This window comes from Pseudopodoces humilis, chromosome 5 (assembly GCF_049639895.1).
Source record: "Pseudopodoces humilis isolate 2021_Gansu_Grassland_sample_001 chromosome 5, ASM4963989v1, whole genome shotgun sequence".
NCBI lineage: Eukaryota > Metazoa > Chordata > Aves > Passeriformes > Paridae > Pseudopodoces > Pseudopodoces humilis.
Genome location: NC_142204.1, coordinates 4,209,514 through 4,224,236, shown reverse-complemented (window position 1 = coordinate 4,224,236; position 14,723 = coordinate 4,209,514). Strand labels below are relative to the sequence as shown.

Below are 14,723 nucleotides of genomic sequence, written 5' to 3'. Positions count from 1 at the left end.
ACCCTTTTGGAGTTGTGTGTATACAACCCACAGTGATTTACACTGCAAATACACTTAGTATTAGCAATACTAAGGTAAGTATTTGGCTGTCAGATTTTAGGAATATGCAACTTTGTATTCTGACACTATTTGCTTAGGAAAACAAATTCATTTTCAGAGCTGACTAACACTGAGATCCATAGTTAAAAAAAGCTTCTGGATTCATTACTCAAATAAATTCATAGCTTCACTAGTTAAAAGGAAAAAAATCCAAATCCCTAACTTTAGAAAAAAATGTTGTCTAAATTATGATTAAACCTCTACAACATTTATATCCCACTTGTTACATTTTCCAAAGAATTTATTTCTTTAGAGAATAATATAGAAAAGATAGTTACTTCCTAATAATCCAAGTACTGATCTAGAGTTGAAGAAAAATCATTCTTCAGATGCCCATGTGCTTTGATAAAATGGATCTTTTGGGAAGAAAGGGAGAGAAAAAGAGAAGATTTTCTTTTCAAGTAAGTAAATATTTCATCATTTAGACTGTTGTAAGCATCTTACTCTACCCTCCCCAAGCTTGTATCATCTAAATTAATCTCCTACTATCTCTAAAATGATCTCATAGGATTTCTGAAAGCAGGTACAAGTTTAATACTTCAAATCCATTTATAATCTGAAAAACAATTCAGCTTTAAAACTCTTTGCCAGGTTCCAACTCATTCACCCAAACCCCTTTGTGCAAAAAGTCAATTACACCAGTCTGAATCAATACTCAGCCAGCAGACAGTATCTAATGATTTCGTAACTTTTATGTTTCTCTCATTAAATCTGTGTGTGTAGTAAAGCTTCAGTAGGAAGATCAGTAAGATTTTCATGTTTACACAGTTTATTTTCAAAACAAGTTAAAGCCAAAACATTACTATAAGCAAACTATTAAGCATGCAGCCATGCTTTGTGCACACACAGCATCCATCAAAGCTTTAGTGATAAGATACCAGCCAGAGATACTCTGCAAGACCATTTCTAAGTACCTGCAGCGCCATAATTAAAACAACATTCCTCTCATTTACTCCTAGTAAATTAATATTTATACCCTGGTAATTAACATTGCTCTCCAGAGCTGCTGAACTAGGTTAGAGCCACACAGCAGTGCTGTGATCAGCAGCAAACACCTGGGACAGCCCATCAGGATGGGAGGGATGCACAGGGATGCCTTGTTTTGGCAATTCCAATGTTCAGAAGTGGGACACCAAACGAAAGGAGTGACCACAGGATTCCATGACTGAAGACTTCCAGCCTACACCATGCCAAGCTACACTTTCCACGTGTTTTCAGCCACTTTCCTGAATGACAGGCATTTCTTTCAGACCTTTGGAACATCAGCCACAAGGGCCAGCTCTTCTTGATTTGTGATTCCTCCTGGTAGCTCTCTTAGTGGAACACACAGCAAACATGCTCTTTACTTGTTCTTCACTTTACTATTTCTCACTTTGAAGACCTGCACTCTCCACATCAGCCCTCAGTGAGGAACTGCAGGCATTCCTCAAATGAAGCTCTTCCATCCTTGATCACCCTTGTCAAACTCCTCTGTGTCTCCAGTCCTGTTATATCATTTTCCTGTTAAACCAGTACTACTTTAACATGAAACTAAGCTTGCTGAACTGGAACAATATTATTTCAGATGTCAGGCCTTTACAGCCACAAGACTTTTCCAGCTGGAGTCTGATTTTAAGAAGCCTGTTTTCTCTCTGCACTGTGGATGAAGGCCATAGCTTCTGCTTCTTCTCCTAAATGAAAGTGATAAAATATAATCCAAATATCAATAGATTACATTTTTTCCTATCCTGAGGGCATGCAATTCTGTCAATTCATAAGCTTAGCATCACGAAGATATCAATCGAATTTGAGCAAGTAGTGCTGCCTTTCAAATAGGAAAAGGAAATCTTGTTAAAAAGAGCCAGAAATCCTTGCATGAAAAGGTCAGTGAAAAGCAGTGGCATTGTGACAAAAAAGAGCACACCTAAGAATCAAAAAGCACTTTTTACTTTTCAAATGAAATTATTAAATATACCCACTCACCTGAACAGCTTAGGACTCTCTAAGCACTAGAAATACCAATAAGGCAACAAATTGATATAATTGCATGTGAAGTTTTTTTAAATGCATGCAGAATTTCCTCGCTCAAACCACAGGAGTAGCCATTAAAGAAGCAACATTTGCTCCAAGTTAATTTTAGCAAAGTAGAAATAAAAGATTCAATTAAGATACTGGCTCAAAAGGCGACATAAAGAGGAAAAGAAAAACCCAAACATCCAACTCATCCACCTCTGGAAAGTCATCACTAAAATTTAGGACCTGGTGGCTCCATAAGCTGAAGTGATAAAATAGCATCTATTATCTGCAGGTTGCCTTTGAAGAGGTTCAAATCACATCAGGCAAAAACAAACAAAAAAAAACCACCAAAAAAACCAAAAACAAACACAAGCTGTTGTTTAACTCAAAATTAAATTTTAATTTTAGTGCCCGCTTCACAAAAAATCTGTACCACAATTGACAACAGTTGGGATATATTTAAAAATCTTTGAAAGTCTGAAAGAATATGGAGCTGATACTCCTCTGTACTGTGTGTTACTGCTGAATTCAGTATCCACCTTGACACATTTAAAGTGAGAGGCCAGTTTTCTTCCTAGTTATCTTAAACAAGAAACAGATTCTTATATTTTTTTAATTCATTTTTTAAAGAAGCCAGTGGTAAAATCTGCAAAGAAAGGGATTTCAGTGTTCAAGTCAGTACCTAAAGAATGAACCCTACGTGTCAGCTATAAAGAGAAAAACCTTGAACCAGTATTAACACTACACAGATGTGCATTTTTTGGCTATTATTTTAATTTCAAAAAGTCCCTCCCCCCAGGCAAATGGGCAAACAAAATAAAAATAAATAAAATAGAAGAAAATCAATTAAGTAGTCAAAATGAACAAGTATATAAAGAGGAAAAAACATTTACCAAAATAAATTCTCTATAGAATGCCATTACACATCTCTTTTTATTTTTTTTAATGCTGACTACCTATACAGGGTAACCAAGAAAATATTTTAATTGGCCTCTAACTTCATATTCTTCCACCTATTAATCTTGCACCGCAATGAAAAGCTTTAATCTGTTTTTGTAGCAAAACAATCTCTGACAAGCAGATGGTTAATTTTGGTTAGATAAAAATAAAATCCTTTAAAAGGGAGAGCTGAGCCATGTAAAATATTTAACATCAACCACTTCAGCGGCCTCAAAACAGGTTACAAAGATACATAAACTTTTGATGAATTCACACTATTTAGTTCATCTACTGCCAAGACAGGTCATATCTTGAAAACATTGCTGTTCTTCTCAGCTTAAAGGAAACAACTCCTGTATGTAAATTCCTGTCCTAATTTCATGTAGAGTGTTCATCACTCTCCCCGCAGCTGCCAGGACTGCTCATCAATCCTACTCCTGAACATTTGGAGAAACAATCTTTCTTGTAGATATTTTTTTTTTCCTCCATTAAAAGTTTTATTTTGAAGAAATGTGTCCATTCAGAGGGATGTTGCCACTTCCCCAAGACTCCCTGTTTACTGCTGTAACTCACAAAATATTTACATCTCTAAAGTTACTGATGCACATCAGCTCCTACTCTATACCATTCTCTTTTTTTTTGGGAGCTGCACCTCCTCACCTTTACATGAGTCAGCTTTCCCCAAATCATTACCCTGGCCATTAGCACCAGGTGAATCAAAGTAGGAGCACTGGAAGAGTATAGCAAATTACTGAAAACAAAATCCTAGCTTCAAAGATCATTCATTCCACACACAATATTTATACACTCTTTATTACGCCTCGAGCAAGTAAATAAACACATATATATATAGAAATTTATTAAACATCCAAGGATAACTTATAAAACTAGCAATGGTCTTACATAATTTTTGGTGGTCCAAAGAATCACCAGAACAGCAATCAAAAATAGCTCAAAGCAGTGTCACCAGAGAACTCTAGAACTAACATTTCCATGGTATTTTGTGCACTACAAAACATGGCCTAAAGAGCATGAAAAGCTGAGATGCTTTGAAAAGTGAACAAACACGAGCAGTGGTTTTGTATGCAAATTAAAAAAAAAAAAAATCAAGTATTTAAAAACATAGTAAACTCAAGTTGCTAAATTATGGAAATGTATTATGAAATTACATTCTTCTCCATTTCCACCTCTTTTATTTGAGTGCTGGGTGTTAAGAATGTACCATTATGTGGAATTCAGCCAAGCAAAGATTTTTTGTTTTACCATTTCAATACATAACTTGGAAAGCAACCAGTGAAATGGCACAACTTATCTCTAAAAACAAGACCAGAGATTTTAGTGGCTCTTGATTATGTTTTCCCTACAATGATCCTTTGCAGAAAAGTACAAGTTTCAGTTTAGAGCCCTGATAATTAGTGCCTGTGGGAATAAAGCAAATTATTTTTTCCACAGCAACATAATTTCCTGTAACTTTAATTTTTCCATGATGATATTCTAGTGGTTGCTCAGACATAAGATTTTACTGTCTGTGGTGTGATCGGGATTTGAAACAATTATCTGCTTTCAGTTTAATCTCCCCATCCAAAGAAAAAGCTAGGTTTATAGTTATTAAAAAACTGTATATGAGGAAAGTATTTGCCAATAAGCTCCAGATAATTTTAGGGATGCTAAAGAACTCTTCTACTTTTGGATTCAATTATTTAAGATGACAAAATCTAACAGATGCAACTTGAAAGTGCACCTGGAGTAGAGGTGCTGCAGCCACTTTCTCGAGAATGAGAACTTCCTCCCAAAACTCCGAGAATTCATCCTCACTGACCAGGAAAAGCTTAACCTACAGAAATGGGGTGCAGACAAATTGCTTAAATACAGATTTCAGAGAATTCAGAGCTGCCAGTGGTTTGCAGAGAGGCAACACCACAGAGGTGACGCTCCAAAGTCATCCCAAAGCGCGCTCAGTGGACGCGCTGACGGAATCCCTGTTGTTCTCAGAGCCTTTCACCAGATATTTTTCACTCAGCAATGAGAAGAAACCGTGCCTTGCAGGGCACAGAGCTGTACAAAAGACAGCAAATGCAACCACCCTTTCCTACTGAAATGAAAAACAAGTATCAGCACTTTTTTTTCAGGTTTTAATGATGCACAGGGATGCTATGTTTAATCATCACACCTCATGAGGAGGAATCATTAAACACTTCAAAAGAAGCCTCTAAAAAAGATCAATGTTCTACTTGATTGAAAAAAAAAAACCCCAAAAAACCAAACAAACATTGGATACTACATTCCCTTGTAGACATCTCAGCTGACAATATTGGATCTTTCCCAAAATAAACACTGGGGTTACAGAATCAGACCAGGGAAATCAGTGATGCAATGATGAGCTGAAGGGACATCGTGGTGTTCACTCAGGCAGCTCCAGAACCCAAACCTCAGCCAACCCAGATGGTGAAGTCAGGCACTTACTGGTGTTTCCAACACCCAATTCAACAGCATTTCTGCAAAGTGTTGTAAAAAACAAACCAACCAACCTCACAAATCCCAGCCAGCCACATGCCAGACTTCTTGTAATCCTGCTGATGAAATTCCCATCGTTTTCAAATGGACATTGGGAATTCCTATTATATATCATTACATAAAGAACAACAAAAAACACCACATATATATTCTTCTATTAAGTACCATCAATAGCTTTTCATTTTATTTTTATCTCACTGATAGATGACCTGTTCCTACTCCTTCACAGCTAATAGCCTGAGTTTTCACTTGAATATTTTAAGCAAGGGCCTACCAGCACACAGGTGTTTTATCTTTTCATTTTTAGAGAGAAAAGGTATGAAATGTTGATCTCCCAAGTAAATTATTTCTAGTAAAAAATGCTGTCCAATGGCACAAAACTAAGTATTAATAAAGCTGTTCAAGGAATGTATTTTAGTGCTGTTCTTGAAAGATAGTTTTACACTCCATAATGCATTCATCTTTACTTCAGAATGAGTATTTCCTAATGTATTCATTTCAACTTAACATTACTTTGCTTACATGACAGCTACTAATGCTTTTAATTTTAAAATCTGTTTTATTCTGTGTTCAGCACTGTAGTTTTTCATCAATACCTCTAACAGTTATTTTCAATACCCACTTCAATCCACTGAGAAAATGAAAGTGTAGCATTTAATAACCAAATATTCCTTCATCTGAGTATCATGAAGTCTCCAAGACAAAACCATGAAACTTTACCAGGAACATAACAAAAACATTGTGAAGCAATAAGGACTTATCTAATGACTACAACACTCTATCTCTTCCCAAAAAGAAAACAGCTTTGATTTAAAAAAAAAAAAAAACAAAAATTCCCTGACCACAAATCTTATTTTTCTGTTATCACAGTGACATTACCAAGACATCTAAGAGACCTGGAGAGAAATGGAGAAAGAGTCAGTCTTGCCATGGCGTCCCATGAGAAAATACCAAAGCACAACTCAACCCCTGGCTTGTCTATTAACATTCAGAGGTTATTTTCTTCTAATTTCTTCAATTAGACAGATTCTTCCCCAAACTCATAGCAGCCAGTCTTTCACAGACAGCAGTCTGAAAGACAAATAGAACTAAAGTATGTCAGTCTAATGACAGCAGCCCTACAAAGCAAAAACCCCTCAAGTTCAATTGTTAATCTCTACTTCCACTCCTTGTAAAACAAGAAATACTGGCCCCTAGCAAGCAATTCAAACTATCATATGGCAAATTAAAGAGCATCACTGATCTGAAGGAATCACAGGGTGCAGTTCTCCCTCGAAAGAATGACCAGCAGGTTGTTTGAAGTACAGGAGAAAGTCATAAAGAATGATTTGTTTTAGCTCTGCCATGTGAGTTTATCCCTCTCCATCCTTTTTCAGAGAGAAAGGGAAGAGTGAAGGAGGTGAGGGGAAAAACAGAGGAATAGATGGGCTGAAGATTTTATTTGCTATTCACAGCACATTAGTTTAAGTGTTTAAGTGTCACTGTATTAAATATGTTGCAGGTGAGCATGCACACACATACACCTCTTCCTCATTTTTAGAAATAAATCAAGTAATCTAATCCATCAATTTACAGAGAGAGATTTCTAAACATATCTGTTAATTACCACAATTCTAGTGAGTAGTCCCTAGTGCACACTTACTTTAGGGGAAAAAAAGTAAGCTTAATTAAAATAATAAAAAAAAAATTAAAAATCTGTAAAGCTTAATATACAATTCGAAGTCTCGACTTTTCAACATTTAGCAGCATATCTTGAGCAGGCTTTAATTTTGACTGAAGAGCAGAAAATCTTGCTGGGTTCATTTCAGGCTGCAGGCATTTGATACTGCACTGACCTCGCAGTATTTACATTCCCCTTAGGAAAATCTGGCATGCAGTCCAACTGGGGAAGATCATGTCTAACACTACTTGAGCTACCAGTGCTAGAAGCAAGCAGAGTAACAGTGAAAATAGTAGGGTGAACAATAAGGGCACGTACACGGAAATAAAATAAAAAGGAAGAGAAAGAGAAGGTCAAACAGCAGAAGAAGAGAAGACCTGAAGAGACAAAGACTTGGAGACAGTTGTTTTTCTGATATAAATAAATCCCTATTTTTTTTTTTCCAAACCAATGGTGCAGAGAGGCTTTTAGACTACTAAAAAACCAAATTACTTTAGCTCAAGGAAAATAAACTGATCAGAAGACTTGAAATATTTGCCTCTGATCAAAACAAATTAACAGCTGCCAACTGCAGCTTTGTCTGCATTGCGTTTGATTTTTTGTTGTGGTTGACATGTCTATGTCAAATTCAGACAGAAAAAAACAACCCAGACCATAAAATCCTCCATAAACTCTGCTTTTGACCATCCCCTCTCCACTCCTAACAGAGACACATGGTGAACCCAGCTGTTAAATCCAAAACCTGCTCACCTCCATTCATTGCAATTTAGGTTCCTACTGCTGCAAAGAAATTAGACAGGGATACAGGAGCCAATTTTCCACAAATTCTACTCCAGTATTTCTTAGAGGTGCTTAACCCATCTTCAAACAAGTGAAAAATTTTGTTTGTTCTTTACAGATTCACTCTGCCAGCAACCTAATCTCCTATACACCAGGCCTGGTGAAAGTGTATGAGACACACAGGTTCTGAACCAGAGCCAGATTCATTTCTTCAGCTCCTTGAAAAAATAAATAAAAGCCTTAAGTTACCAGAACGCCTTTTAAAACCCTGTTTCAAATTGCACAATGCAGTTTTTCAAGGAAAATAATAAAAGCAAGAGCTCTTGTGTAAGTTAATGATTGCAATACTTGACAAAAATGATGGCACCTTCAATCCTCATTAAAAGTTTGAGAAGTCTCTGTCTGCACTAATGACTTAAAAACAGCATCACTAAAAGTCGGAAAGAAAAAACAACTCCATTACTGAGCATAAGACTTCCTCCCCCTCTTATTTAAAACCAGGATGCTGATAATTCCAACTCCTCAGCCTGATGCAATCTTTGCTTAAATCATCGAGGGCTGTGAAACCCCACTTAGAGCCTAATAGGACATCACCACTTTAATCAACAGACTGTTTTCTATTTATGTCTCACTTCTAGTTCTCTTTCAGCAACCAAACAGCAAGATTTTCAAGGAACTTACATATCTGAACTCAAAAAAGTTTTGAGGCAGCAGTCACCCAAACAACAGATTATAATGAACAGGATAAAACACAGGTATTTGAATTGCTGAATTTGATAGCACTTTTTGTTGTTTTGAACCACAAAATGAGCAATCAGAGGCACCAGAAATCCTGAATTTCTTGTTAGACAGGTTTGGCACTTTCACCTGAAGCTGGATGAAAACCACAGAGTGAGCTCAGTTCTGAAGCACACTGCAAAGTGCATAGCTTAGAATGCAAGAATAAAGAGCACTTCAGGAAAAGGTTCAGATTTTTATTATACCTTGGAAGTGAAGTAAAATGCAAATGTTCCAGGTAAGAAACTTGGGAGTGGGTGGTCTGTAGAAGATACATAAAGAACAATGTGTTCTGTATATATATGTGTGTATATATATATATATATATATATATAGATGTAAGATATAAACACTAGTGGTAACAGGAAGACCAAAAGGATACCCTTTCATTAGATTTGCATTTAAACAGAAGTCACTTTACCATACTACTAGGCATCACTCATCTAAGTAATTCTAAAATGACAATTTTTATGCTGTGTACTATGCACTGTGCAATATATTCAGCTAGAAAAGTAGGCAAATTTAATGGTTTTGTTGTCACTTTACCTGCTCTAAAGAACAAAAAACTTTCCTTTAACCCTCCTCTTTGTGGCAATCGCTAATGTGGCAATCCTAAACCTGGGAAACTTTTAAATTCAGTTTAAAGGAAAAAATTATTCATTTAGTTATTGAATTGTCAGACAGACAGGAGTTGCAGATGAAGGAATACAAGAGGAAGAGGAGTACAAAGGAAATAAAACACCTTTTGCAGCAGGGTTAGCACAATTCACACTGCTTCCTTCCAGCCTCATCCTCACAGCATTTCAAGGCAAGGTTGAGGAGGAGGAGGTTAGGGTAGCTTTAGTGACATACTCCTCCAAAATTCACTGTAATAGGGATATTTTTAGGTTTCAATTAAACGAGTTAAAATTTTATTGTTTCAAAAGTCAAATTATTTTAACTCTGCTGATACAACAAAGAAGATGGATCAATCAGCAGAAGCTGAAATGCTATTAATTGAAAAAAAAAAATAAATTAGTAACATTTGGGTGCTTTACCAACTGAAAATATTTCAATGTTTCAGACCATGTAAGCAACAGATCCCCACATCAAGCAGAGATGAGTTTGTACCACAAGAGAGATTTCAGATCAGAACAGATGATATGAATATCTAATGAGGTTTAGCTTGCATCATTCTTCTGATTAAAATTCATCATTAAAATGAAAACTTGATCTTACAACATTGATTGCTCAAACATGTATTTTTGTTTGCAACTTCGTCAACCTTGCATCAAACCTTACAAAAAATTCCAACCAAAGACTTTTATATTCATCTAGAGGATTTTCCTTGTACATCAAAAGACAAAAGTAACCCTACAAAATGGTGTGAACAAAATTTAAAATCCACAACAAAACCCTCCACCTCACAGTCTTAGCCAAGAGGAAACCAAGTTACTCTTTCAGGCATTCAAGTAAATAAGATTAAAAGGTTTTGTTTTTCACCATAAGCATTTGAGAGCACCACATGTTTATTCTTGTTGCTCACAAAATTTTATTTAGAAGAGAGATTTCTGTTCTTTTTATAAACCAAGTTCACTGAAAAAAATTTTTAGATTATACATCACATGTTTTTACTCATCTCAAAAATAGTCTCAAAAATGATAAATCTTACAGACACTGGTCAGGAGCTGCATAATCTTCAGGATTAAATAAAAAAATAGGGAATAAAAAAAATTCCGAAATGACAGAATTTTGCTAGTAGTACAGCTCAGAACAAAATCCAAAGCTGTATTTTTGCAGGATTTGTGCAATTACGGTATCCTACTTATTCAGGGAGTAGATGATAAAAGCTTCCAGGAAATACTGGAGTGGAAAGATGGCAAAGATGGCATTTGAAAATTGGAGCTTTCACCAGGCATTTTGCTTCCAAATACCTTTTCCTAGTAGGACCTCTCTTGCCTGGTCTGACACACTGAAACATTTCCAGTTAATAAAACACAAGATTTATTTTTAAAGCACTTGTTTCTATTAAACATGATTTTTTATAGATTCTGGAAGAAGTAAAAACAGGGAGCCAATTTTAAAGGTTAGGTTGCTTGGCAATATACCTTTCCTTACAAATAATTATTCTTACTAAATCACAGTGGAGAAAGCCATGAAGAACTAAGTTTGTGGAACCTCCTGAATATGCAAGTGTTTTTTTAATTGTTTATATAAAGCTTCAAGACAATCACAGGCCGCACAGAAATTCAAAATACTGTCTTAAAAACCCTTTTTTTCCCCACCCCATAGATTTCAAATAAGTATTCAATTCAAGTTTCATAGGTCTGGAGCAGAGATGAAGAAGAGATGAAACTTCTCCACCAAGCATTTAACCAGACCTCCCTGTCCTACCCAGCACTGGGAAGCAGAGTTTTACTGGAGTGCCTCTGCTGTCAAGTTCCCACCCCCAAATTTCTACTTCTGATGGCCACCACTGATGCAGCTTCTTCCCTCCTCACCATCGCTGTCAGAGAACACCTCACCGTCAAGCAAATGCAAGGAGAGAGCTGCAAGGCATGGTTATCTCACACATTCCAAAGAAAGAAGGCAAGGGAGGAGGGAGAGAGAGAAGGGGAAAGAGTTTAAATTTAGGTATTTACTTACTGAAACACAGAAAAGAACACACATCCAGGCACCACGCTGGCAGGAATCCCAGCAGTCAGGGCTGTGGAGCTTCGCTTCCAGCAAGGATTTCTTTGCCTGAAGCTCCACAAGAGCCTTCTCCCCCTCACAAGCACACAGAAGTGAACTGAGGAGTGCTCTGCACTGCCAGCCCGAGTGTATCTCAGGTTTAATGAAGTGTAATTCATTAGAATAAGAGCTGGGGTAACATAAACATGTGCAGGAAAAACAGGCTTGGCGCAACACCACAACAGACACCGGGTTTGATCAGCACAACAAAACTCCATCAGACCACAGGGTTAAAAAAGAAAAGTGGGTGCAACTCCTTTAAAGCAAAAGCAGAACATAAAAGGCACCAGGTAAAATTTGGACCTGGTTTTAAATTTTGGTAAAAATTTTAATTTTAAAATTTTGGTAAAAGCTCTAGCAAACAGAGCTACAACAAGTAGTACACAAGGCACCAGGTGAGATTTATGGAAGTGTCCCTCAGCTCCAGGTGCTGCAGGAAATGGTACCAAGGTGGGGAAGAGAAAAAGAACCTGTGCAGCACCCAGACACAACAGGAAGATGAAATACAGGTATGTGCCCCAAAATCAGTCTTAAGAAGGCACATCAATTATCTTTTTTTTGCGAAGTGGGGAGGGCTTGGGGAAAAAAAATGTACTACTGTATTTATTAAACACTGCAGCAACCACCTACATGAAAGTTTTGATTGATGAGCATTTCCTCTGCTTTTTGCCATCCTTCACACATGAAAGACCATGTAAGAATTCACTTCACTGTAATAAATGTAGAGTATATCCACTTTATCTGCTAGTAGTACTTAATCACCAAAAAAAGACCAAAGCTAGGGAAAAGATCTTTCCACTTCAAAAACAAGGATCTAAAGCTAGAGACCAATTTACTAATTTGTTAACAAATCTCAAAAAAGTTTGAGTGTCTTCAATATCTTTCTCATGGACTTCAGTATTTCATGTGACTACTCATATATAGGTATTTTTGTATTTTTAAGTAATTACTCGTCAATTCTTACAAGTGTTGAAAAACTTGGTAATGATTTTAAAAAAATCAGTAAATTCTCTCATGCTTTCAAGTCTTTCTCAGTGAAACTGAAGCACTTAAGGTATTGCCCAATTTAGAAACACACTGCAGGAAAGAGACAGCTCAAAATATCAACCACAGACGTCATAGGCAAAAAGATCCTTTAGAAGCACAGCAATTCCTAACATTCACATTTGGTATTCCACCTCCCAGACTAACTTTGAAACAGACTCCTAAGCCAGGGATAATGGGCCCTTCCAGACCTGCACACGAGCCAGACAACTTGTTTTTGCAGGGTGAACTTTTGCCACCCTTCCCTCTGGGAGAAATCCCATTAATTTTGCTCCTAGGAAATCAGCTCCCACTCCTTTTCCTGACTTGCCACTGCTCCTTCCTGCCTGGTTGTCTCTCCACTCTTTCCCTTTTTGCAACTGCTCCCAGCCTTTTAGCCTTCCCCTGCACTACAGCACTACCTACAGCCTTGTCCTTCCACATCCAACCCATAAGAAGCTGCTTTTTGGATGAAGTCCCACCTCTCCTCTGACCCACACCCATCTCTTCCTGTGCCTAGAATCCTTCCACCTCCACACCCAGCTTCAGCTTTGCGGTATTTTTGGTTCTCGAAATATTTCAGTTGAAGAAAGAAGCAAATGTTAAAAGAGATAATAAATGTGCAGGCATTCCCAAAAAAGTTCTCCTTATCTGAACAGCTTTGCTCATGACAAAAGGCACAGGATAGCTTGTAGCTACGTCCCAGTTCACCCACACACCATTATTTGACCTATACAGGTCACACCGTGTAAGAAAAAGAATTGAGTTTATTCTTCATTTTGGTAAAATAAAGGTTAGAGGAAACAAGAACTAAATTTCCAGGAGGAACACTGCAATTTTTTAGTCCTGGAGAAAAACTGTTTGATCTGTTCATATTTTTCTCAAATTCCAATTTCCTTTCAAGAAAGGGCTTTTCTGCAAACACTACTGGTTGTTCTTTGATTTTTCTGGAGAAACTCTCATCTGAATGGGAAAGGGTCTTTAGAATGCACATAAAAGACAAAGGTTCAAACGAAAGCTGAATTCTCAATGAGCACAGGTTTATTTTAGTAAACAATAGAAACTCAGAGCTGAACCAGATCTTATCCCTTTTAATCGCTTAATAAATTTTTCTTGCCTTCCCAATTTTCAAGCTACATGTCTACAATAAACAAACCTGCACTGACAAAAAGCCTCTATAAAAGCACACAAAACCTCTGTTTGATGCAACAGTGCACTCACCTTGGCTGTGGCCAGGGTTTGCCAATGCCTTGATTCAGCTAGCAACAGGAAAAAACTGTTCTAATGAGCACAGAAAAAGGTAAACTTCAAGAGCAAACCCTAAAAATGAAACTTCAACCCTCTTAAGAGTTTTTAAGAACTTCTGCAGTCAGCTTTTGTACTGCCCAGAAAGTGTCAGTCCTACAGCAAAGTTGAGAAAAATCAAATTCTAACATGCAAACAGCTTACCTAATAGTACTTCTGTAGAAGCCAACCCAGGCAGACTGATGCAAAATTCCACAAATATTGTATTTGTATTGATTTTTAGAACAACCTTATTTGATAAATTAGTAATTGAAATAATATAACCCTTGTTGGGAAAGGAAAACAAAAAATTACATAAATATTAAACATGTATTCAGAACTACTGCAATGAGAATCAAAAATGCAAGAAAAGGAAGCAAGTGCCTGAGTTTAGATCACTAGGTAGTTTTAACCAACAACAGAGGTTTCTTATGCAAATACATAAATGCACATACACATTTATGTAATTTTATAGGACTCAAACCCAGTGCTTCGGTGCCTAAAGATTATGAAGTCGTCACAAAATCCTAAAAAGATCAAGCTGGAAATTCTCAATGATCTTACTAGATGAGGAGTCTGAGGCCTGTGATGAGGTCTGTCTTCACCACTGAGAAGAATCACAATGGGATTGTCCCATGGGATCCCTTTCCTTAGGCACTTAAAAATAACATAAGTAACTTAAGCTCCCCATACTGCTGTCCAGCTTAGATGTGTTTTGGGAGTAAAGCCCTTAACTTTTCAGAGCTCACAAGTGCACAATACACTCAGCACAAGTAACCAGGCCAGTGAAAGACCCAAAGCAGGACAAAAGGAAAATACCAAGTCTGCTGCATCACAATTTTCAAGCCCCACGAGTTTTACTTCATAATACAGAGGATTCAATACTTAACTGAAAATAACAAATGTTGTAATTGAATGTCTTGGTTCTACAGTCAAGGGC

General features: G+C 37.0%; 1 protein-coding gene across 16 annotated transcripts in view; it reads right to left on the bottom strand.

Moving 5' to 3' along the window:
- PLEKHA5 (pleckstrin homology domain containing A5) overlaps window positions 1-14,723 on the bottom strand; it is a 157,268-nt gene that overhangs the window by 135,966 nt on the left and 6,579 nt on the right. Inside the window, exon 1 of one of the 16 annotated variants that reach the window (XM_088055882.1) lies at window positions 8,355-8,373. The exons of the other annotated variants lie outside the window; for them this stretch is intronic. The gene's annotated coding sequence lies outside the window, so the exon portion shown is untranslated. Of the gene's footprint in view, window positions 1-8,354; window positions 8,374-14,723 lie in introns of those variants that run through there. 16 annotated transcript variants of the gene reach the window in all.